General features: G+C 41.3%; 1 pseudogene; it reads left to right on the plus strand.

The window, feature by feature from the left end:
• The first annotated feature begins 2760 nt into the window (after window positions 1–2760).
• Window positions 2761–10006, plus strand: LOC147436039 (uncharacterized; annotated as a pseudogene).
• Window positions 10007–26816: the final 16810 nt, after the last annotated feature.

A 26816-nucleotide genomic window follows, 5' to 3' on the forward strand; every position in this document is an offset into this window, starting at 1 on the left:
TTAAGTTTTGTGTGATTCTGGCATGATTTAGTCAGTTTCATTCCTTTTGTGTGCATGTGGGTTGGGTGGTGTAGTTGAGAGCAGTGAGATTTGGGGTTGTGGTTTAGTTAGACTTCGAGAGTGTTGTATGGGTGGGATGGTCTCAGTATACTGACAAGATAAAGAGATTACCTATGTGCGCCTATCGTGTCATCTATGTACTCAATTGAAATTATGTTGATCTCGGTTGTGTTGCATGCACTTTATAGGTGTTGTGATTCGCTCTCGCAACACTGGAGACGTTGTCGGGACACAAGGACTTGAGTAGGTGATCCTACTTACACTCTTGTGATGGTTTCTTGGTTTAGTTTTGGCTAAAGAAAGCATTTTTCTTAAGTGGATCCGGAAGAGGTTATTCCGAGATCAAGTGGATAGCCATGAAGCGTGTCTCTTGCTGAGGTTTTGTGACTAGGTAGATTTAGTTAGGATTTGTGATATTAGTTTTAGACTAGGGTAGTTGTGGTGGTCAATTGATTTATGAGGTGATAAAAGTGGTTGCTAGTCCATGTGTGGCATTGAAGCGTTTTTCTACTCATAAATGAAAAACCCCATATGATGTGTCGGAGTAGCTTTAGGTAAGTGATCAGATTTTGATCTAGAGCTATTCATCAGTGATTTATTTGCTAAAGTTCTTGTTTGCATTCACAATCTCTAAAAAGTTGACGTTCAAAGTAAAAATGCAATAAACGACTTTTTGTTGACATTTTTGCATGACTAATTGATGATGAGCATATAAGAGGGCATGTGCAATGGTTCTGTGAACAAAAATTGAAATGCTGTAAACGTGGACATCATACACGTATGATGCCTCAAGAGGCATATGGAGACCAAATTTGACAAATCTCACTGCATTAGAGTCTTCAAAAGGGTGTTTTACAATAGTTACACACTGAGACTAGAGTTTTGACCCACTCTTGACACCCAAAAGACAAAAGACGGAGTGTCAAAAATAGGAAAAAGAAAAACTTGTGATTCTAAGCACATTTTTGCATGAAATTGATAGAAGTGCTTGAAAACTAGTACTAGAGACTTGGGGAAGCTTGTGAATAGATTCTGACCAAAAATTTATCACCAGACATCATACGCGGATTTTCGCAGCAAAAATAAACTTTTGACATTATACCCATCTTTTGCATGTTGTGTTTAACCAAATTTCATTACATTTGGGCTAAAAATTGCCAAAAAGACAAGTTTGGGCAAGATTTATGTTGTATTGACTATAACTTGTACAAAAAGTGTTCAAATTGAATTCTTGTTGAGTGTTGCTTGAGTGATAAAGAGTCATTGCAACAAAAGTTGCTTCATTTTTTCACAAAAGACATCATACGCATATGATGTCTCAAGTGCCAAATTAGAGGTCAAAACTCATATCTGAGCTAACAGAAGTGTTTTCCATCACAAAATAAACATAGAGATCAAGTTTCATTTCATTTGGATAAATTTTGGCTTAGTTAACCTCCCTGGAAAGTTGCACACAACTAAATAGAAAAAGGACTGATAGACCTGTCTAATAGTGTCAAAAACTGCGACTTGGAGTGGTTAGATTACATCAAGGAGAGTCTATAGTTAAATTTTGGAGCGACTATGAGTCAGTAGACATCAGAAGTCTCCACACAAAGATTAACTATTTTGGCCATAACTTGAGCTACCGGTATCTGATTTAGATTTTTTTAAAAATCAAAATGAAGCTCTAGAGTATCTCTACGTCATTTAGTGTGACCCTTGAACAACAATCAAAGACCCTTTGGGTCATTCATTTGTTGGTCAACGTCTAAAAAAACATCGTTTAAGGTGTCAAAATTCATTCAGAAGTTAGGGGTGTCTAAAATTGACAATTTGAGAAAATTGTGGGAACATGGTTGCGATTTTGGACACAATGTTGGCTTTTCCCTAAGCAAAGCACTTGAACAGAGTGGTATATGCCTTCTCACCTTAAGCTAGAGTAGTTAAGCCCAAAGATCATGTCTTCTTTAGAGTCAAGCTCGGCTTACATAAACTTCGGGATCCTAGCAATAGAGGAGCATCTGCCCACAATGGATCATCCAAACTTGCAATTGATAAAGACCAATCTTGTTGAGAGAGATTGGATGAGAGGCCATGAGAGTGAAGGATTAAATAGATATGTTGACAACAATGAGGTCAACCTTTATAGGTGCTCAGAGCCATACCCAAAAGAGATGGAAAACTACAAGCTCTTATATGTCTATACATACGAAGTTGACTACCAATGGAAATCTATAGTTTTTGAAAAGTATGGACGAGAATACAGAGCTGTAGAAAGCACAAAACCACGACCTGTATTAGAAATAGATGGATATTTGGACCACAGATATCTCCACCAAACACGAGGATTCCTATGAGAATTCCAAAAAGGGAGCCACCTGGATTCCCTTTTAGAGCAATAATGAAAGATGAAGTGATCATAGAGATGGCAGACCAATCTCCAATAGAATTTCCAATCCATTCGAAGAAGAACTTAGGTCTGTATAGTAGAAGGCTTGAAGTGAGAGAAGGATTGGGAGGTATATGGATAGACTTGTCAAGTTAGACCATCCCAAGTCCAAAAATGTGTAAACAAGAATACTCGAGAGAGAAAAATCCGAGAGATCACGTAGCCGCTTTCAAAAGAGTAATTAGAGTGAGGAAGTCTTGGATTTTGCATCACACTTTACAAGATTTGAACCGACTCTTAAAGAGGACACAACTACATGGTTCGATTCAATGGAAAGATGGAATTTTGAGACTCTAGACGAGTTGTTTGAAGAATTCTTGCAGAAAGGCATCGCTCACAATACGGTAATCCACACATTCAAGTAGAAAGGGGGTGAAACAGTACATAAAGTGGCATTACAGTTCAAGAGACACATCAAGTTCTGTTCAAGAGCTAAACTACCTACGCAAGCACGATTGATGCTGATATTTACCTAGGGAATGAGACATGCGGGTCTTTAGAAGGATCTTCATACGATAAGGATCCTGATGATAAACAAATTTATCAAAGAAGCTCTTTATATGGTAAATGACTGTGAGAAATATAAAGAAAAAGATTGTAAGAGTCAAGAGGATGACACATCCTCTCAGCACAGTGATTCACAAATGGCTGAGTCCATTGCAAAGCCAGTGGCACCTATCGATCAAGAAAATTTTATCGACAAAATGGTCAAGAGGTTAACTTCTCTTGTAAATTTTGATATGAGGGAGCTTAAGTGGTGCAAAGTTGAGAGGAAATGGACAAACCATACAAGGGAAGAGTGTTACTATGGCATGGAATATGCTAGGGGGAGGTATGTACAACCTATCCCAGTAGCACCTCCTCCACTTAGATATGCTATAGGGAATACGCCAGGTCCAATAGGAGTTTCAAGGCCACAACCTGTCTTAGGACAACAACCTCCACTACCATGTGCTAGAATTCCTATAGACATGAGATACACCCAATGATGGAAGCATCCAATAAACGAGCGCTATGAGAGATACCCCTACCTAGGGGTCTATACATAAAATGTATAATTCACACATTTACACAATTCCAAATATACATCAGAGCTGCATAGGGGAGGAGTTCTTAGCGCCCAAGCAAGCATGGAGTTTAGGCCATGATTCGGACTGCATCGAGAGGAACCTAGCAACTAGTGCTACCTCTGAATGGGTGTTATGAATGAAAGCGTTTTCAAGGGAAAATATAACATTGTGAAGGGGGAATATATGTGTACACTACATTGCGGGAAGAGAGAGAGAGAGAGAGAGAGAGAGAGAGAGAGAGAGAGAGAGAGAGAGAGAGAGAGAGAGAGAGAGAGAGAGAGAGAGAGAGAGAGAGAGAGAGAGAATATACTGGAGGGTGAAATAGAGTGTAGAGAGACATGAGAGAATGACAATAGAGAATCTTTAAATATGGGTATACCATAACATCAAAAAAAGACTATGACAAAGTAACTAGTAGAGCACCAGACCCTGTGTAGGGATTGCTTGGTCTATCCATCCACTTTCGCTCTACTACGGACAGAGAGAATCTCACTTCGTCGGGAGCAAGCCAGAACACCTCCAACCTACCTGAGCCAAACTTAAGCTGAGGTCACTTCGCCTCCCTCCATGAACCCAAGCTCTGAAAGGATCCCAAGTACCACTAGGTGGTAGGGTATCAATACCAACCATACCAGTTTAGGCACCACGCCTCTTCTTTGCCCAACATCGGGTGTTTAGGGAAAAGATAATGCAAAATTCCTGACGTGTTAGCCGTGTAGGTCATCCAACCCCCTACGCACTAACTGTGTGAATGAGCCTAACAAAAAGAAGAAGACCTAGGCAACACCCCCGATCTAGCAAAGCCACATGTGAACGACCCTTTTATCTAACTTGGCTAAGCATGTAGGTGATCCTAATCTTGTAGCGATGATTACGGGTTGTCAAAAGGCTTCTTTCTTTGCTGCAAGAGAGCAGTGATGAGAGCTATGTAGAGGTTTTCACCACGAGAGCTTTCGGAGAGTGCATGCACTGTGAAACAGGAGAGGAGATAGTAAGCAAATAGAGAGAGAATATCCTTCTTCTTCTTCTTCTTCTTCTTCCCATAAACAAGAGAGAAGAGCTTATAGAGATGGTGATGAAGAGCTTGCACCACTCTATATAATAGGTATGTATTGCCTTGCGGTATTAAACGCAACAAACGGCACTGAGAACTGAGACCTGCTTGCCAATTTATAGGCACTGCAGCAAGCTAGAGTGATGCCGCAAACCAAAAACTAGCGCTAGTTTTTCTGCCTGGAATAGTTGCAAGCTTTTGGGCACTTTGCTAAAAACATGGCTTGGCTTTCGGTGGTCAACTCTCCCACTTACCATTCAATTTTTACAGTAAAACTGACCAACTGAACAGTATCCAACCAACTAATGAAACCTTGACTAGACTATGCCGCACTGTGGTGTCTCGACATAATTATGACTTTCGCGTACTGCCCGGCGTATTTATAATATTGCTTTTTATAGAAATAATTCCTGTAAAAATCTCGTTTAGTCCTGTTTTTTCTTTGAGTGTTCATTTTTAAATCCAACGGAGACTAAAATTACTATTTTTATGCTTAGGTCATCCTTAAAAGCACATACGTTGAAACGCACAAAAAGCTAAAAATAGCATAAAAAGAATAAAAATTATAAAATTGAACAAGGTGTTTCCCTTGTCCATTGGAATAAGAAAGTGGACTCGCTTTTCACTAAAAAGCACTAAAAATTATGAAAAGCTAAAAATAGCGTGAAAAGCTCTCAAAAAGCAGATTTTTACAAAATTGGACCATAGCTTCCTCGGAACACGTAGGTTAAGGATCTGACTCTGCTTTTTACAAAAAAGCACCTAAAAGAATAAAAAGAATGAAAAAGCTTAAAATATCAGATTTTCTCAAAATTGAACTAGTTACGAAATAGGACGTAGCTAAATAGATATTTGAGTAGCTTCCTTTATGGAGAAGGACATATTTTCACACATGAGAGATTAGAGAGAGAGAGAGAGAGAGAGAGAGAGAGAGAGAGAGAGAGAGAGAGAGAGAGAGAGAGAGAGAGAGAGAGAGAGCACACAATATACGTGGTTTACCCAATGTGGGTTATATCCACGGGAAAGCAACCACTCAATGGCTTTAGTACTTCAAACAAGAGTAGGTTACAAAGAGATTTTACCCTTAATAGAGCTTCGGCCTTGTTTTACTCTAACCACCTTACACCTACCTTGTTGCATCAACTTCACACTCCAAAGTGTGTGTAGAAATGGACTCCTTTTATAGGCCAAAAGGCTCGTCCTCTTTCATGCTATCGAGCCGTGTGTAGCTGCCCTTGTGTAGACAAGTCCAAATGAACCCTCCAATCCGCCCATGTGTGGTCGCCCTTGAGAAGAAAAGTCTGCCTTTGAAATCAACCACCGGCCAATGAATTCGGCCACCGGCCACTGGCCAAATGACCAGTTGTTTTTTCACCACTTTTCGGTTGTTGTCCATCCATAATATTCCGACGAAAAATAATATTCTAATGAGTGATTTTTCTTCATGCACGATGTCTTCTCCTCATAATGAGAGCCTTACAAATGTGCGTTTTTAATACACAAAATTACAAGAGGTATATCAGGCTCCATACTTAATAATCTCCTACTTGAAGAAGACTGATCTCCAAACCAAACCTGTGACGTCTTTCTATCCTGGCTTCTTATCCTTGAATGCCGATTCAAGATGAACAAAAGATCAACTTCTCCTTGTTGACCACCTTTGTAAGCATGTATGCAGGATTTTCACTTGTATGTACCTTCCCTAGCTTTAGTTGTCCCTCTTCCAAAAGAGTGCATATGAAGTGATATCTCATGTCAATGTGCTTTGTCCTTGAATGAAAGGTTGACTTCTTCGCAAGATGGATAGCACTTTGGCTATCACTGTACAAGACACAATTGTCTTGTTTGAATCCAAGCCTTCTAAGAATCTGTGAAGCCACAAAATTTCTTTGCTTGCCTCTGTCACTGTTGCTTCCATGGTAGAAAGTGAGACCACTTTTTGCAGCTTTGAAGACCAGCTTACTGCTATGCCTTCAACCGTGAAGACATAGCCAGTAGTGCTCCTTTGACTATCTTTGTCACCTGCCATATCTACATTAGCATACCCTTGAAGAAAAATATCAGCTCCTCCAAAATACAAATCATTTTTTTTTGTCCCTTTCAGATACCTAAGTATCCACTCCACAGCTGGCTAGTGCTCTTTACCTGGGTTTTCCATGAACCTACTTACAACTCCCATTGCATGTGCAATGTATGGCCTTGTCCAGACCATATCATACATAAGAAAACCTACTTCTGCAACATATGGAACTTTAGACATATAAGCTATCTCCTCTTGTGTCTTTGGACACATATCCTTGGTTAGTTTAAAGTGACCAGCCAAAGGTGTAGAAACCATTTTTTGTATTTTTCATTGCAAACCTTTCTATTACCTTCTTGATGTAATCCTCTTGAGATAGCTTTATTGTCTTCTTCGTCCTTTCCATTGATATCTTCATACCAAGTATCCTCTTTGCAGCACCTAAATCTTTCATTGAAAAAGATTTAGATAACTCCTCTTTTAGGTCTTTGATGTCCTGCATGTTAGCACTTGCAATCAACATGTCATCAACATACAACATTAGGATGATGAACTTTCCATCTCCCAAATTCTTTGTGTAGACGCAGTGATCTGAGTTGCATCTTGTGAATCCATGATCCAACATCCATCGATATAACTTCAAGTACCACTATCTTGATGCTTGTTCTAAACCATAAAATCTTTTCTTTAGTTTGCAAATAATTTTCTCTTTACCTTTTACTTCATACCCCTTTGGTTGAAGTATGTAAATGTCCTCATGTAAGTCACCGTGAGGGAATGCCGTATCTACATCCATTTGATCAAGATTTAAATCATGAGCAGCCACAAGGGTCAAGACAAGCCTAATTGAATTCATTTTTACAACAGAAGAAAATATTTCATTGAAGTCAATACCTTTATTTTGAGAAAATCCTTTTACCACAAGCCTAGGCTTGTACCTTTTCTTCCCATCTTCTTCTTCCTTCAACTTGTACACCCATTTGTTCTGAAGTGCCCACTTACCTTTAGGCAATTCAACCAACTCCCATGTTTAGTTGTGATGCAATGAGTCCATCTCGGCTTGCATGCTGTTTATCCATTCTTTGGATTCGTGTTGCATAGCTTCCAGGTATGATTCCGGCTCTCCAGAATCTGAGATCAAGAGATGGTTGAAGGAAGGAATAAACATTTTTGAGGTCTAATTGCTCTTGTAGATCTTTGGGCAATAGGTTGAGTCTCATCATTTGGTTGACGTTGTTGTATGTTGTCACCGTTTGCACTCCTTGAGTCTTCAACGTCCTCTAGCATTATGAAAAATATGAACCCTCTAGGGACCCTTTGGGATTAAGGTTAATTAGAGGCCAGCCAATGAGAAGAGGGTGGTGGACACACTCTATGCCCTCAAAAATGTAGGGGGACAAAGTAGTCTTACACTTCTTAAATGGGCTCTTACCTAGTGAGAAGGTGGGGTGGGGGGGGAGGGTGGGCCATATGGAACCTCCAACTTCCCTCCTTTTTTATCCGGTTATGAAAAATCCCCAAAAATTTGAAAATTTTCAAAATTTTCAAAACTCAAAATTTATCTTCTTAAAACCTCCCTAAATCTATTTTATGGTCAAAAAAACATTTTTTGACCTTAAAAAGTCAAAACGTGCACCAAAAACCCTAAAATTAAACTTTTTTAAAAACTTTTAAAAACTCATTTTTTACTATCCAGAGCTCCCTCAAAAGTAGTCCTTAGGCAAAAAGTTATTTTCTCTCTCTAGAACCCCTTTTCCAACCCCTCCTTGGTTGCAACCATCACACTCATCCTCTACTCCAACACTCTCTCTCTACACCATCTCCATTGCTACAGCAAGGAAGCTCCTCTCTCCTCCCCTACCACCTTGCATTGCCACACCAAGCAAGGGTTATCCACCTTCTCCTTCCATTGCCACACCAAGCAAGGGTTATCCACCTTCTCCTCCCATTGCCACAAGGGTTAACCACCTTCTCCTATCACTTTATCCCACCTACATTGTAGCAACAAGCAAGGTCCTGCTCCTCCTCCTAATTTTCTTTGCTCAAGCATGGCCAACTCTACTTCGCAAAAGCGGCCAAAGGATGAGGTCACAGCACTTGCATGCCATAACACTAGAGGTATAGATGATGAGTGGGTGCCACAAGAGTTCACCAAAGATGCTTAGGTATACATGCAACCATCTGCTATTGGCCCTCATCGTGTGCGGAATCATGCAAACTTGGATCTTCATTGGAAAGGAAAGCTTCTTGGCTTCAAGAATCGAAAAGACAAGGGGACCGTAGCCATTGTGCAACATGTTTTCTCAATGTCAACCATGCAATTGCACCAACCACCTCGATTTCCAACACATTGTAAGTACATGTTTTGAAAATACAAAGCTAGGTGTGAAATCACAGTGTAATGTTATTATAATTTCATACTTCAGATTTGCCATGCATTTATAGTCATATTTCCATCCACGTTGGTGGAGGAGAAACCACTACATAGTCTCTCTGGCACATTCAATGCTATACATGCGGATATTGGAGCAACAATGTTCCCACATCTTTGCCCAACCAAACTGGTTCAAAGAAGGATTTTCTTCTATTCTCACTCCTATATTGTGCCTACTTCTACACAAGCATTTGGACCCATCAAAGTAACTTCCTTATTAAGTATGGAGTGGCCGGTGCTAGATTTGTGTTCGGTAGCATCTTTCAAGCAAAAGGTGATAATAGATGTCCAAAACTCTTTGAAATACTATAAAGCTTCTAGGTCTGTGGGCTTGAGTTGGTGTTTGCCTATTCATTGTTTTGTGCATATTTTTAAAGAGTTTGGATTTGTGGAGACTACCACAATGCTAGACGTGCATTACGAGGAATTAGGAAGGCTTTTAGAAGAGGACTGGGGTTTTGTGGAGGGCATGCACAACAGGGACCGGTATCGTTGTAAGGTTGGAGCTTCAAGTATTGGAATACGCCATTTGAAATCCCGTACCTCCTTGTAAATACAATTTCACTATGATCGTTGGATGTGCAAGCCTGGAGTGTGGACTCCCTTACAGAGTGTAGACGGTGCTATTGCAAGCTTTGACATTGCAGTGAAGATGCCCAACGATGCTTTGGAGGCAGTCCAAGTGAACAAGCATTGGGCTCTCAGTAATGTGCATGAACATTTGGTTATTATGGGTTTTGAGGCCCTTCAACAAGCACAATTTTGTTTACAAGGTCACAAGGTGAGAATCCATCCACCACATTTTTAATACATCATGGTTTGTCGATCATTGGATGCTTATTGTAATGAATGTCCGCAGATTGGGAAGAGAATGGAAGACAAATTGAAGGTCGAGGAGGACTGGGGGATGGATGGAACTATGCTATCGATCTTATAACTTTGTAACTCTTGCAATTTTGAAAACGATCCCCGATGTAATCAACATGATTTGCTTTGGCAAATCATGTCTTTGAATATAATTTTTTGCATTGAGACGAGAAATCATTTTTTGGTGAAAGTGACTTTTTTCTTTTTTTAAGTCTTTAAAAAAGGGACCATTATAAAAGGGGGGCCGCCTAACTCATTCACTATTTTCACTTTTGCAACTCTTGAGCTCCTCCACTCTCTATCTACACCCCATGCTAGACATGGATGCTTCCACAGCCTCTGCATCTGCACCCACATCTACCCCTTTGTCACGCTTCATCCTCTTCCTTGAGGACACCAAATACAAAGGGAAGTTGGACCTCCACACCTTTTTTACTCGTCTCCTTGACCTCGACGCCACAATTCCCTTCACATGGATGCATTTGCCAAGATTTTTGCGTTCATGGAAGAGCACATTATAAAATATTTTGTATCTATCTCCCCACATGCAGGGATCTGGGTGACTTGCGATCTTTTGCGCTATATACACAAAGGTGATCGCCCATTCTCCAAGTGGTTGCAATGATTCCAAGAAATTGCCATCGACGCAGGCCATTTCTTGACGAGCAAGCCCCAGGGGTGTCAGCGCTCAAGAAGCGCAATTTGGGGGTGGAGTACCTTTCTCGGCTTGCAACATTTATCTTCTTGGTGAGTGAGGAACCTGATTTGGAGGAGCTCCGCTTACCACACCTTCAGGTTGGGTCCTTTATCAAGGACACCAAGGAGCAGGAGGTTATCCCCATGAACCTTGCAGCGGAAGGAAAGACACTCCGGCTCGAGTACCCTAGGGGGCTCGAGCAAGTGGTTGAGAAATCCATAGTTGTGGCTGGCTCTAGTGACACTCCAGTGCCACTACCATTGACGGATGTGGCTATCCCAAAAATAGAAAGCAGCCGCTTCTCCTCAGTGGTAGTGGATGGGGAGGAGTATGTGTTTATGCATGATTTGGAGAAAGCATTTGGCCTGCGCATGGATGAATGCTTGAGCGTGCTATGCAACAGTACCAAATGTCCCTTAGACAATACGCCAGATGCCCTAGAAAGTAATCTTGCTAGTTGGGGACTCTGTTGCTGACACTATTGCAGTTGTATGTGCCCTAGTGACACTCCAGTGCCACTACCATTGACGGATGTGGCTATCCCAAAGGTAGAAATCAGCCGCTTCTCCTCAGTGGTAGTGTATGGGGAGGAGTATGTGTTTATGCATGATTTGGAGAAAGCATTTGGCCTGGCATGGATGAATGCTTGAGCGTGCTATGCAACAATACCAAATGTCCCTTAGACAATACGCCAGATGCCATAGAAAGTAAGCTCTTGCCAGTTGGGGACTCTGTTGCTGACACTATTGCAGTTGTATGTACCCTAGTGACACTCCAGTGCCACTACCATTGACGGATGTGGCTATCCCAAAGGTAGAGATCAACCGCTTCTCCTCAGTGGTAGTGGATGGGGAGGAGTATGTGTTTATGCATGATTTGGAGAAAGCATTTGGCCTGCGCATGGATGAATGCTTGAGCGTGCTATGCAATAGTACCAAATGTCCCTGAGACAATACACCAAATGCCCTAGAAAGTAAGATCTTGCTAGTTGGGGACTCTGTTGCTGACACTATTGCAGTCGTATGTGCGGAGTTCCTGGCAGCAGAGTAGTTGCACGTGACTGAGGAAGAATTCCAAGCCACGCAAGCCAAGGTTGAGGCCGCTAGGATGCCTATGCCATTATGAAACCTCCCATCTGATGATCCAAAGCTCGTAGCTACGGTGCATGGGAGCATTGACTTGGATGCAAAGGGCAACAGGGAGGAGGACGACAAGGAGCAGGAGGTAAACTGTATCCTAATTTTCATGTTACTATTTTATCCTTCATTGTCTTTTTTCTCAACCTTCATTGGTTTATGGCAGGATGTCGTGGAGCTTGATGATTTTTCTACAAGGATGGGTGGCAAGCGGACGGGCTTTGGACCTCAAGCTTCCCTTGCGCATTACCTAGGACAACTCCCCCCTGGCGATGTGGCCATTATCCATAATGAATTTACTCCCCAAGCCCATTTTATGACTTGGTCGTTGAAAGCTTTGAGCAAGTTTTTGTGTTTGAGCACCATTGCTCAAACTGCGCATCTTGTGTTCCTAGTGCGTAGATCCCTTGTATGCACAACGTTTGGCACTGGCTTTCGTGCTAAAGTGCTTGCCCAGATAGGGATACATGCTTCCATTGGCTCAACTGACCCAAAGGACATAGCGCAATCCCTCTTGATTGGGGAGTTGCCTTACGCGCAAGATAGGCGCCAGGAAATGTGTTAAGTATGGAGCCTGATTTACCCTTGTAATTTTCTGTGGTAAAAGCGCACATTTGTAAGGCCCCCATTATGAGGAGAAGCCATCGTGCGTGAAGGAAAATCACTCACCGAAAACCAAAATTTTCACGGACAAGAATCAGGGGCACATAGATAGAAGCCTAAGATCAAAGTTAGATGCAAAGTCCAAAAAGTGTTTCTTCATTGGCTATGGAGAAGGAGACTTTGGGTATCGCCTATGGAATCCTGAAGATGGTAAAATCTTAAGGAGTAGGGATGTAATTTTTAACGAACAAAATATGTACAAAGATTACTTGGAAAGAAAACAAACAAAAGAAACAGGTGATGAGTACATGGAGATTGAGGATGGTGAAGACTCAAGGACTGCAAATGGTGATAATGTGCAACAACGTCAACCAAATGAGGAGCCTCAACCTATTCCCCGAAGATCTACAAGAGCAAGTAGACCTCCAGAAAGGTTTGTTCCTTCCTTCAACCATCTATTGATCTCAGATTCTGGAGAGCCGGAATCATATGAAGAAGCTATGCAACATGAATCCAAAGAAGAATGGACGAAGAGCATGCAAGTGGAGATGGACTCACTACATCGCAACCAAACATGGGAGTTGGTTGACTTGCCTAAAGGTAAGCGGGCACTTCAAAACAAATGGGTGTACAAGCTAAAGGAAGAACAAGGTGGGAAGAAAAGGTACAAGTCTAAGCTTCTGGTAAAAGGTTTTTCTCAGAAGAAAGGTATTGACTTCAATGAAATATTTTCTCCTGTTGTAAAAATGAACTCAATTAGGCTTGTCTTAAGCCTTGTGGCTGCTCATGATCTAAATCTCGAGCAAATGGATGTAAATACGGCATTCCCTCACGGTGACTCAGAGGAGCAAATCTACATGCTTCAACCAAAGGGGTATGAAGTAAAAGGTAAGGAGAAAATGGTTTGCAGATTAAAGAAGAGCTTGTATGGTTTAAAGCAAGCATCAAGACAATGGTACTTGAAGTTTAATCGATGGATGTTGGATCATGGATTCACAAGATGCAACTCGGATCACTGCGTCTACACGGAGAATTTGGGAGATGGGAAATTCATCATCCTAATGCTGTATGTTGATGACATGTTGATTGCAAGTGCTAACATGCAGAACATCAAAGACCTAAAAGAGGAGCTGTCCAAATCTTTTTCAATGAAAGATTTAGGTGCTGCAAAGAGGATACTTGGTATGAAAATATCAAGGGACAGGACGAAGAAGACAATAAAGCTATCTCAAGAAGATTACATCAAGAAGGTACTAGAAAGGTTTGCAATGCAAAATACAAAACCAGTTTCTACACCTTTGGCTGGTCATTTTAAACTAACGAAGGATATGTGTCCAAAGACACAAGAGGAGATAGCCTATATGTCTAAAGTTCCATATGCTGCAGCGGTAGGTTCTCTAATGTATGCTATGGTCTAGACAAGGCCAGACATTGCACATGCAGTGGGAGTTGTGAGTAGGTTCATGGACAACCCAGGTAAAGAGCATTGGCAAGCTGTGAAGTGGATACTTAGGTATCTAAAAGGGACAACAACAAATGCTTTGTATTTTGGAGGAACTGATATTTTTCTAGAAGGGTATGCTGATGCAGATATGGCAGGTGACAAAGATACTCGAAGGAGCACTACTGGCTATGTGTTCACGGTTGGAGGCACAACAGTAAGCTGGGCTTCAAAGCTGCAAAAAGTGGTTTCATTTTCTACCACGGAAGCAGAGTATGTAGCAATGACGGAGGCAAGCAAAGAAATTCTGTGGCTTCACAGATTCTTAGAAGAGCTTGGATTCAAACAAGACAATTGTGTCTTGTACAGTGATAGCCAAAGCGCTATCCATCTTGCGAAGAACTCAGCCTTTCATTCAAGGACAAAGCAGATTGAGGTGAGATATCACTTCATACGCACTCTTTTGGAAGAGGGACAACTAAAGCTAGGAAAGGTGCATACAAGTGACAATCCTGCAGACATGTTTACAAAGGTGGTCAACAAGGAGAAGTTGAGCTTTTGCTCATCTTCAATCGGCATTCAAGGATAAGAAGCCAGAATGGAAAGCAGTCACAGGTTTGGTTTGGAGATCAGTCTCCAAGTGGGAGATTGTTAAGTATGGAGCCTGATTTACCTTTGTAATTTTCTGTGGTAAAAGTGCACATTTGTAAGGCCCCCATTATGAGGAGAAGCCATCGTGCGTGAAGGAAAATCACTCACCGGAAACCAAAATTTTCACGGACAAGAATCAGGGGCAACTTTAAAGGCCTCGGGGGCGGAGGCCCCCAAGACTTTTTTTTTCGCCGGAATATTATGGCCGGACGGCGGCCGAAAAGTGGTCGGAAAACAACCGGTCGGTTGGCCGGTGGCCGGTAGTTAATGGCCGATGGCCGATGGTCGGAAGTCAATGGTCGGTGGTCACAAGTCAATGGCCGGTGGCCGAATTCAAAAGCGGACTTGTCTTCTCAAGGGCGGCCACACATGGGCGGATTGGAGGGTCCGATTTGGACTTATTCGCACAAGAGCGGCTACACATGGCTGTCTCTCATAAGAGAGGGCAGCCCTTTTGGCCTATAAAAGGAGGCCATTTCTACATACATTTCATAGTGTGAAGTTGATGCAACAAGGTGAGTGTGAGGTGGTGAGAGTGAAGCAAGGCGGGAGCTCCATTAAGGGTATAATCCCTTTGTAAACTACTTCTTGTTTTGAAGTACTAAAGCCATTGAGTGGCTGCTTTTCCGTGGACGTAGCCCACATTGGGTGAACCACGTATATCGTGTGTACTCTCTCTCTCTCTCTCTACTCTATAATCTCGTGTATATAAATCTGTCTCTCTCCATTAAGTAATCTACTCAATTATCTATTTAGCTACGTCTTATTTCCTAACAAAATGGTCAAGAAAATTATGAACTCCTCATATACATGATGTAAAATCATCGTTTTGGAAGTAATAAAAAATATTTGGAATTGTCTCTCTATCTTGAAAATTCTTAGATGTGATTTGTCAATCTTGAAAATTGTTATGATTGGTGATATGTTTCAATAAGCTATCTTTTTTGCTTAAAGTAACAACACAACGGAAGTTGGATGCACATGATACTGGAAAAAATATAAAACACATTTGAGTGAGAAGTGGTTTCTCTAAAGTAATGATGCAAAACCAATTCTTTTTAGTTAATTTATGTATTTTAAGTATCCTATGGGGTAGAGATGCCTACCAAGAGCAAAAAAAAGGATGGCCACAAGGGTGCACAAATGGCCCATCCACCAGTTTTGGATAGCCCATTTGCGTGCCCTTGTGGCCACCCTTTTTTTGGCACCTGGTAGGCTTATCTATCCCCTAGGATACTTAAAAAACACAAATTTATTGAAAGCAAATGGTTTTGCATCATTAATTTAGATGGAGCCTTGTGGCCACCCTTTTTATGGCAATTTCAGCATATGTTAACACTCAAGGACACTAGAAAAGGTGAAATCAATTCTGAATTTAAGTTTTCCAGCACACTATCACTTGCTTTAGCTCTACCTAGTACACCCCTACACCAAAAAACCCAATTACATTGGACATTTGAAAAATCCAAATTAATGTTGCATAGACACTTGGTTTCACAATATGTTAACTTTTTGATATCCTATGGGGAATTCAAAGCTTGAATGGCCAAAAAAAGGGTGGCCACAAGGCTCCATCTAAAGTAATGATGCAAAACCAATTGCTTTTAGTAAATTTGTTTTTTTTAAGTATCCTGGGGGGTAGAGAAGCCTACCAGGTGCCAAAACAAGGGTGGCCACAAGGGCGTGCAAATGGGCCATCCAAAACTGGTGGATGGGACATTTGTGCACCCTTGTGGCCACTCTTTTTTTTGCACCTGGTAGGCATCTCTACCCCCTAGGATACTTAAAATACATAAATTAACTAAAAGAAATTCATTAACTGCACCAAAAGGCCCAATTACATTGGACATTTGAAAAACCTATTTTATTGTTGTATAGACACCTGGTTTCACAATATGTTAACTTTTTTGATATCTTATGGGTAAACAGAACTTGAAATTGCAAAGTCATCTCATTACAAAGATAATAGACGCAGTACTCACAACTGTTGATCATATTGTCGTTAGAAAGTCAAAATATTACAAAGATAAGGGTGTGCAATACAAAAAGAGGGGTAACTTCGGCTAATGCTCGAAGTCTCGTCGCAGTGGACGTGCAAGCTACATATCTTTTGGCTGTATTGTCACTTGCTTTGCATGAATGGTGCATAGGTTGGTATCTTTCAACACCGAAATGATGTGGGCCTCTGCAGCTTCTTGAATAACCTCTAGCGCTATTGCTTGCATTCTATATTGATTTCCATAGCTTTGAAGCACCACCTTCATTGTGCGATCAAAGGGGGCGCGTTGAATCAAAAGCTCTGTAGTCTTCTGGTAGTGGCGGATTTTTGTGAATGCCCTTGCTATTTTTCGGTGCCGCTGCGATTATCTTGGGGCACTTGCACATTTGCTGGCTAGCGGCGTTTAGGCTTCTTGAAAAACTTAGACTTGCGCCTCTTTTGACTCATCCTCTTCCCTTGCCTGTCGATCTTGTGGTGTGGGGAGAGCTCCCTGGCCTCGAGGCAGTGTCTTCCCTCCAACGGGCACCCGGTGTGTGTGCGGTATTTTAGCTCGCAGCCATGGTGGCTCACTCTTTGATTCAGTGTCTGTATGGACCACCCGAGTCCTCGATGGTCCTGCTTGTGATTGGTGGCGCGACGGCTCCTCCCTATCAGACTTTGTTGTTTGCTGGCCCTCTTCTTCTCTCCAGTGCTGGGCACGTTGCTTCATTCTTTTTCTAGGTGTTATATCTTGAGGATGTGGAGATTCAACAACCCTCGATGACTCTGGTGCCCTACTACCATGCCCACTGCTAGAAGAGTTCCTGGAACGGCCAGGTGTTCGTGGCCATTTTCTTGTGCCTTTAAGCCAAGCCAGCTTCTCACATCCTTGGAGGGTGTTTTTGTTGGCAGGCGGATGCTCTTTCGCAGTTTTTTTGGTGCGCGCCATTTCGTATGGTAAAAGCTCACCTGTTCTTAAGAAATGAGTGGTTTATGAGAGCATACAATATTTATAAGGGACCATTTAAAAAGGGCCCTGCTCACACTAATTTTGAAAAAAAAAAACTATTATTTTTAAATAAACATGTCGCTAAGAGTTGGACCCTGCGTTCACGTGTAGTGACTTGCGCAGTATCCACTTTGATCCTTGTCGCACTTTGCATCGCCGCCATGCAGCATGCTTGGCGGTACCTTGCGACATTTGCCACTTGTTGCTATGCTCTTGATGACTCCATTTACGCACTTCAATAGCTATCTTGGATTGTCGCGCACGCTCCATTGTGAGCTTGCGAGCAAATGTTGTGCAAAAAAACCAGTTGAACATCTCCTCCAAATAATTGGATTGCACCATTCCACCACCATGTCGAGTATTTTTGAAGTACACTCCCCTTGCTTGATAATGGGACTTCTCCATGCCTTGAGTGCTAAAAACTTCAAGTGATCCATACTTGTGCATAAAAAATGCACCATGCGCAAACAAGATATGTTGTTCACATGAGTAAACGATCCACATTATTTAATAAAAACAATCCCTTGTAATAAATACACCACGTAACATGGCTTACCATGTGATGTTATTTTCACCCCAAGAAAGGGTGAAGACCTTGGTAAAATCCGCCAAGGCTTCTCGAAATGATTAGCGCTGTTCTTCTGTTGTGCTGTTAAGGCCCATAAGCTTGACCATTGTATCAAAATGTGTCCAAACTTGTTTGCGCTTGTTTGCAAGCTTGCCATTTGAATCATTGTTAGTAGTAGCTTTGCATAACTCCTTCCAAAGATCCCAAAGGTTACCTGCTTTTGCTGGTTGGAGCTGTTTTGAGCATCATATCGACTCGGCTTTCCTTGAGAAACTTTCTTCAAAAAGTGTCTAGCTTTTGTTCCACTCATTGACACTTGTCGAGCAATTTCATGGGCCTCCCCTGTGTTCTTTGCAGCAATGATAGACACATTTACACTGTGACAGCCAATGGAATTCAAGAGTACCTCCACTCTTTCGATCGCTTCCTGGGACTTTTTCAATGGTTCCTTGTGAAAGCATAGACAATGTGGAGCTTCAATAGCCTATCAAAAATGCGCATGAATGCGTTGTCGTGTAGTGACACGTACATAGTGGGAACGCATCCTACAAGAGTTATCTTGTAATTTTTTAGATACATAATTATCTTTCCTATAATGTACATATGCATATTTAAGTATAATAATAATCTTTCTATCTCATCCTATTATTTATCTCAAGGGTAACCTATTCTTACTTTACCATCAGAAAATACTATGGAAAAAGCGTCAATAGCTCCGCCTCTTTAACTTGGGCAAAAAGCATTAATTCTTTATTTCTACTATCTCATTATCATTTCACACCCTAGCTAGATCCTATATCTAGGGTAAAATCCAATATATATATATTCTATGTATTTTTTATACTTTTCTTATATTTCTTTTTAAATAGCTACTAGGAGGGAATCAAATCCTAGTGGGACACTAGGTGGCATGATTTCAAAGATACACTTATTTTAATGCATTATTGCAAGCATGATTACAAAACTTTGTCAAGGAGCAATGTCATGCTTTCATATGGCATGAGGTGTCCTTTGGAATTAAATGAAAGTATAGGCTAAGGGGACCACGGGAAGACTTTTGCTGCCAGAAATGGACCCTATTTTGATGAATTTTTTACACAAGGTTCCAATCCGAATTGGAAAATGATTTTAAAATGAAAATCGTAGCTAATGAGCTGAAGTTTCTGCTCATATTTTTACTTTTTTATTTGGAGCCACGGTTGAGGAGATATAATCAAAATACTGGACCCCAGTCTGCCCACATCATGCAGGGACAGCTCATTTCCAACTTTTCCAATTCCTATTCACACTGGCTCCTCTCTTCTTGTGTAAACCCTTGGGGGTTCCCTTCACCTATAAAAGGGGACCTCTTCTTCCTTGAAAAGGAACTCAAGTATTCAAGCCATTGATGAGAGGAATTCTTGAGGGAGTGAGTAGTAATGCCTAATTGTACTTAGCCATTAACATAAGCCCAAGCCTACACTTTCTCCTAGAGGAAGACTAGCCATTCTTGTACGCTATCCTTGGAAGATCAACTCTAATCAAAGAAGTTCTTGCACTTGGCGTATCAATCAAAGTGGAGCTCTCCCCTCTTCTTCTCTCTCCATCAATAATGGTGCCAAAGGGTTTGTCAAGTAAGATGTGTTCTACATTGATGTTTTCTTGATTTCTTGTTGTTTTCTTTTTCATCTCTAATCCAATATATATATATATATATATATATATATAATATTATCTCCTTAACCAAATCTATCCCTCTCACTCTTAGTAATTCATCCTCTCTACAAATTTTAGGTTCTCTTTGCTATAGGTACATCTCCCCCCGCAGTATCCTTATTGCCTACGGGCAAGAATAGGGCTTGGGAGGGAAACTTCTCATCTCTTCACTTCTCTCATATCTACATTTCTCACATACTATCCTAGATGAATAACCCACATGATGATAATTTCTATCGCTTTCACTCTGTACAATCTATTAGAATTAACGTATGGATTAGCCGCAAAATACACTTTCAACAACGTATAGTGTTTCTCTTTGGCCCAGAAAGGCTCAATGAAATACTTCTATAACCGGATCCCATCATACTACCTCTCATAGACTATAATTTTTCTTTTGATGTAAGCGTAGTTATCTTGCTATGAACCAAGAGGATTTGTACACACAATTAATCCCAATCACTAGACAAAATATATATACTACGATAAGCACAAAGCTACAATTCCAAAGAACAATTCGTAGCCTATTTGGTCAGCCAAGATTGAATGCCATTAACTCATCTATTAACCCTTTCATACTACCCATGATACGATATGACCATAGCCTTGATGTTTTCATCTTTGTGTTGTTTTGACATTCTCTTTTGTGTTCTTTCTTTGTGTGTGTGAGTGCAAGAGAGAAAGAGTGGGTCTTCTTTGATTGCACTTCTTTCCAAACCCTAGTATTCATGGCATCTATGGTTTAATTCCTTCATATAGTTTTTGTTGAGTTCTCTCACAAACTCTCACAGCCATAAGCCCGGTGCTTTCCCGGCAAGACCGCTAATTTCTCGACAGCGTGTAATGTACAAAAATGTACATTCGATAGAGGAAATGGAAAGATTGGATTCCAAACATGGTCCTTTTGATCACGGTCTGGGGCATTGAGCATGGGACATCTTAGAATAGATGCTTCCCATTATCTATCTTCATCTCTGACATCACGAAAATCTAACCCTTGTTCTCCATGCCCTTGCCATGGAAGCATGGAATCGACCTTTGTAGTGCTCTTATGTGATTTTTGTCCATTAGGTTTGTACCCTCGAGTGCAAAATGGACAAGGCATGAGAGAAGAAGCCCCTTGTTTGCAGCCAAGCAAACACATTATGGTCTTCAAATCCCCACCTAAGTGCCATTCCACATCATAACTACCAAAACCCTCAATCTCCAACTTCTGACCTGCACTTTGGGAGTGTATTACTTTTGTGATCCATGGAGTTCTCTCAAAAATTCATGAAAGTACTCCATTGGTCTCTTTGGGCACCTCAATAGCACCCAACCACCAAATGTCTTTCTCTGATTGCACGCTAAAAGATGGGGTGGGAGATGGCTTGACTGAATCCTTTCGCTTGGTTTGCAGAAGGGCCTTGTTCATTAGAGTGACACTTAGACTCTCTAACCTTTGGCCTTTCACTATTTGACACTCATCGAGTTTCAACACAAAAGCGACCTTTGTGCCAAGCACTACAAAATAAATAGTGCCAAGACCTTAAACTTTAGAGTCTATGATAAGAACAATACCAAAGAAAAAAGTAAAGTGTGTCACTGAAGAGAACTCGTAAAATCTAAGCATGGCTTGTGGACGCCTTCTAAGATCCACAAAATATTGTTCCACATTGTAAGGAAAGCCCTTCTCCGAAGGTCTTATGGATTGTTTCTTACCTTTTCCCCTTATCTTTGTTGCGCACGAAGCATAAAGGGAAGTTGGCATTGTGTCCTCAATGTGTAGGTATGTCCCAATGCGGGAGAACACATCTTCGTTTGTGGCCTTCTTTGCGAGGTTGACCTTGTGAGGAATGGGAAATAGGTTTTCCACAATGCCATGCTCTTTGAGGGCATCCTTTAGGAGTTGGAATATCAGGCTTTGATGCTGATTCTAGCCTCATCACAAGCTTGTTGCACGTCATCATCACTAACCACATTTCTCAATTTACACATAAGGTCCTTGGTGATTACATCTTTAATGTGCTTACCTCTAGGTGATTGTAAGATAGAAATCACATCCTGGGTATTGAGACAACTAGTGAGAAGGTTGACTCAATCATCTTGGCTTGTTCCACCGCGTGCCTCCTGGATGAAGTTTCTAGCAACAAATAAAAATAAATTTTAGAAAATAGTGTGAAGTAAGAATGCATCATGCAAGTAAAGACCAAATCACCTTGTGGATGTAACTTGTCGTTTGCGTGCTCCTCCCGAATGTGCAAGAGTTTCAATGGATGAATACATGCGTTTGCATTCCCTTGCACCAAGGGGTGTTTCTTTCAAGTATATGATGGTGTTGGAAAGCTTCTGGATGTGGGACTCCTTTTCTTGCATTTGTTGTTCAAGAGTTTTAACCACCCTCTGCGAAGAGGCAACACTCTCTTGTAATGCCGTCGTCTTGAGGTGAAGAGCTTGATATTCGTGCATCCACATATGCCGAAGCACCTGCACCCATACACAACCGCTTGCAATAACCTAACAAGCCTGCTTCTCCCCTCCCAAGAAATTGAAGAAATGTTAAAAGGCTATTAAATGATGGATGGAAGTGGCTTATAGGATCGTAACGATACAAATGTCCATCCACCCAAATGTCAACATTGGTCTCACAAGGGTGCGACGTTCCTGTGATAACCTTTGATCACCCTCACTAGCGGTCTTTGGTGCAAACGCCATGGGTAAGCGAATATGTATGCTTTTGGTGTGCGGAATACGTGGTGGTGGAAGCAAACCATTTGTGATGTCTGTGAGCACCATGGACGTTGTTGCGTGAGGAAGCAAATGATGAAAAGATAGAGGGGGCGGGGTAGGGAGGTTGAGGAAGATGGGAGGAGAGAAGGAGGGAGGGGGGGGAGGAGAGATTGGGGAGGAGGAGGAAGGTAGGGGGAGGGAGGGAGAGGAGAGGAGAGGGAGAGAGGAGGGAGGATGGAGGAGGAGGAGAGAACAAAGTGTTTTTTACTTTTTGGGGGAAAATATTTTTGAAAAAATGGACTTTCTAAGCTTGTGGTTAAAAAATGGGTCAAAAAATAATTTTTGGATATGTATATATGTTGGGAGGGAGTTTTAAGTAAAAATGAATTTTTTTAAAAAAGTCAAATTTTGACTCTTAGTGACCCACGTTTTTGCTGATGTGGTCACACCCCTATGCTTCCTTCACTTTCAAAAAAGCTAGAGAGAGAAAGTAACCCCTTAGGTTCACATCCTACGTTTGTCTTAAAAAAAGGTCTACTACGATTTCCCAAACCAAAATCCTCGAAGACAACGCAGATATCGATATAAATGCAGAATAGCCCAAGACAAGAACAATGAGGACTCAGTACCTCTATTAACTGACAAAACGAAGTACTTAAGATTACTAGAAGCGATTGACTGCCTCAAGGGTAGGATATCAAAGAAATACATTAAACCTGACTCAACCAAAACCAAATCGAAAAAGGCGAGCACACAAAAACCAAAAAAAGAGAAAAATACAAAAAAATCGATTAAGTTGTCCAAAATGGAGCGTAAAGTCAAATACAATGAATTGAAGAGAGCCTTGAAGGAAGTTTGGACAACAAAAATGGAAACTAATGAAGAATCAAATGACGATAAATTCGATGCACCTTCCCACTATAAGAAGTATACCATTCAGAATAGGAAAATCGTGGTGCAAAAACTCAAACAAGATCCCAAGCAACCAGGAATTTCATATGATGGGTCTAAAAACGCCAAATGCATCAACTTAGCAGAACCAGGTGAGAATCCTAAACCGGCATACATTGCCACGGACCTTACTGAAGAGGAAGAGAAACTTCTAGTCGATACGCTCAGATGATATAAAGATGTCTTGCATGGTCTTACAAAGATCCAAAGGGGATAGATCCTGAGATCAGTCAGCACACAATTCCCCTTAAGAGTGATACCAGACCACACAGACAACATCCTTACACGCACAATGAAACTTTTGCCAAGAAAATTAAGGAGGAGATAGACAAACCGAAGGACACTGAGTTTATCTACGAGATTGAACACACCAATTGGGTACGCAATTAGGATGGATGGGCCATGAGCTATCGGAGAGACTAGACACCCTGGAACAATTAGATGAAACCAGACTTAGAGCGATAACTGGGATATATGTTAAAAAAAAACAAATAAAAGCTTTTCATGATCAACACGTGATTGAAAAGGAGTTCCAAAAAGGGGATTACGTTCTCATGTATACCCTTAAACAAAACTCCAAAAAACTCAAAAAGCGAGAAATGTGGCTTTTTGTAATACATGATATATCGCAAAGTGGCGCCATCAAGCTTGCAACATTAGCAGGAGAGGAGATGCCTAATTGGATGAGTGGCTGTAGATTAAAGAAACATCTTCTTCCACTGACACCAGAAGAACTCGCAACACTCTATGCAGCAGCCCAGTGAAGACGTCAAGCACATGACATTTGGGAACAAGTACATCAGGAAGCCAAACTCAAAATCTTAAAATGCAAAGAACAAGCAAACTTCCAGAGGAAAGCACAATAGGAAGTTGCTATTGAGAATGCTCCGATAGCATCCATATAAACGACAGCTATGTGGTTAGGAGGAATAGATCTACGCATTCATTTAAAAACTTGTCGATGACACCACCGAAAGAGCCTTAGTGGGCACAGGGGCCAGAGATAATGTGGTTAACTAATCCACTTTCAAAAAAATCATGCAGGAACCTCTAATGTCCAACAATATGCGGTTCAAAGTAGAAAACAAAGGCACTATGGACAGTCTAGGCCACATAAATTTACCAATCACCATTGCTGGAGCAATTTATCCGCATCAATTTCATGTGGTCAAAGATCGACATCTTAACAAAGTAGTTTCTAGGAGTGCCGTGGATGCGCACTTATCAACACACGCCAAACTGGTAGGAAAATACCTTACTCCTCAAACACGAGGGCCAATCTTTCGCCACACCATTTGTACAAATGGACCATGTATGGGAACCTCTACCATCACCGCATGCACCAGCTCAGCGATACTCCACCACCATGGTCAAGAAAATATGGGTTAAAAAATCAATCATGGAAACCAAGCCTAGGCAATTGTGGATACCAAAATGACAAATCAATATACGTCAGCCTACATTACCTACACAGAAATTAAACCACCACAAATTTCCCACCGCTATTGTCACACGACCTAAGCCAATGGACCACTATCTTTGACAACCAAACACTATCAAGTGGGTATGACAACCAAAACAAACTTGCTTTCATGATGCCTCTTCTAGCGAAACCAAACCCAAGAAATTTTGGTGGCAACCCAAACAAAGACAAAAAGCAACCCAACCATCAACATCAAAACGTTTGCGGTCCAAGAAGTAAAAACATCAAAGCATGGTGTCATCCTTAAGGGTTGGTCACCCAGTGGATATGGTGCCAATAGTTGAAACTATGCTGGGAAAGAAGACGGAAGTGCAAGCATATGTGGATGGTGGTGTCTAGGTGTGTGTCATGACCGAGGATCATGAAGGAAGCATGCGTTAAGATGTCAGTGAATGCTTCGATCCGTATGAGGATGGCCAACCACAAAATGGAAAGGTGTCTTGGAATAGATGAAGATATGAAGTTAAAAGTTTTGGGGATTGAGTGCTTGGTTGATTGCTACATGATGCAAGCGGGTGAGAATGCTTATCCGATCATTTTAGGGAGGCCATGGCTTATAACCCTTGGTGCTAAGCAAGATTGGGGCACGGGCTTGATCACCATCCCCGACGAAGAGAAAGGAAGGACCATTGTCTACAATAGGAAGACACACAAGAGCAATACACAGCCCCTAGTGGAGATGCAAGATACGAATTCAATAGAAACCACATCATACAATAGTGATGCTTCGTCTACATCATCAGAAGAAAGTGTACGTAGAGGAAGGCTTGATGCAATTATGTCCTGAACTTTTTGGGACAAGTGTTGAAAAGGAAGCATTGGTGCATGATGTGAAGGTTAAGTAGAAGAAGGATAGTCCAAAAGAAGTTGTAGAGCCTGCCAAAGTGAACGCAAGGAGCATGCTAGGAGAGGACTTGACAGAGAAAGAAAAAAAGGAGTATGAAGACATGTTCAAGGAATCTCCAAAGCTATTCACCACTGAATATACAGAGTTGCAAGGAGCTAAAGGAGTCGAGCACTGAGAATCAATTTAAAAGAAGGTGCCAAGCCAAAGGTTCAAAAGCTTAGGAGGTTGGGGGTCATTCATGAGAAGGCACTTCATGAAGAGGTGATCAAAGCTTTTGGAAGCAGATTTCATCTTTCGAGTGGAGGAGTCTTGTTACTATGCCCAAGAAGAATGACAGATTTAGGATATGTGTTGATTTCAAACCTTTGAATGCTACCACAAAAAGAAATCATTATCCACTACCCTTCCTAGATGAAATCCTCAATTAGGTTGCAGGTCATGAATGTTACTCAATCATGGATGGAATTTCTGGCTACTTTGAGATCTTGATAGCGATTGAGTATCGATTGAAGACGACCTTCATTACTCCTTGGGGTTGTTTGGCCTACAAAAGAATGCCTTTTGGGCTGGTTAATGCATATGCTACCTTCCAAGGATGGATGAATAGAATGTTTGGTCCCTACTCGGGTAAGTTCATTCGTGTTTTCATGGATGAAATTGGGTGTTATAGCTCCAAGGTCACACATTTGGAGAAACTGAGGTTGAGTTTTGGAAGGCTTCAACAAGAGGGTGGGCAACTCAACCCAAAGAAGTGTAAATTTTCTCATGCCAGAGTCCATTTGCTAGGACATGTGGTTTCCAAAAACGGAATAGAAGCTGACCCAGATAAAGTTAAGGCTTTATTGCTTATGGATCCGTCCAGCAACACCAAGGATTTGGCATCATTTGTGTATAAGCGTAGGTACTTGTCATGTTTTTTTTGGATGCTATGTCAGTATGTGTATCCTCTCCAAAAATTGAGTCAAAAAGTTCAAGGTTTTGAGTGGAATGAAGACATGCAACAGGCTTTTGATGGTATCAAGGAGGTATTGTGTGCTTTACCAATAGTGAGTCCTCCCGACTTGCAGTCAATTTTCTATTTATCTATTAGCTTGGGGTCAGTAGCTTTTGTG

This window comes from Adiantum capillus-veneris, chromosome 18 (genome assembly GCF_014529385.1).
Source record: "Adiantum capillus-veneris isolate H3 chromosome 18, ASM1452938v2, whole genome shotgun sequence".
Lineage (NCBI taxonomy): Eukaryota > Viridiplantae > Streptophyta > Polypodiopsida > Polypodiales > Pteridaceae > Adiantum > Adiantum capillus-veneris.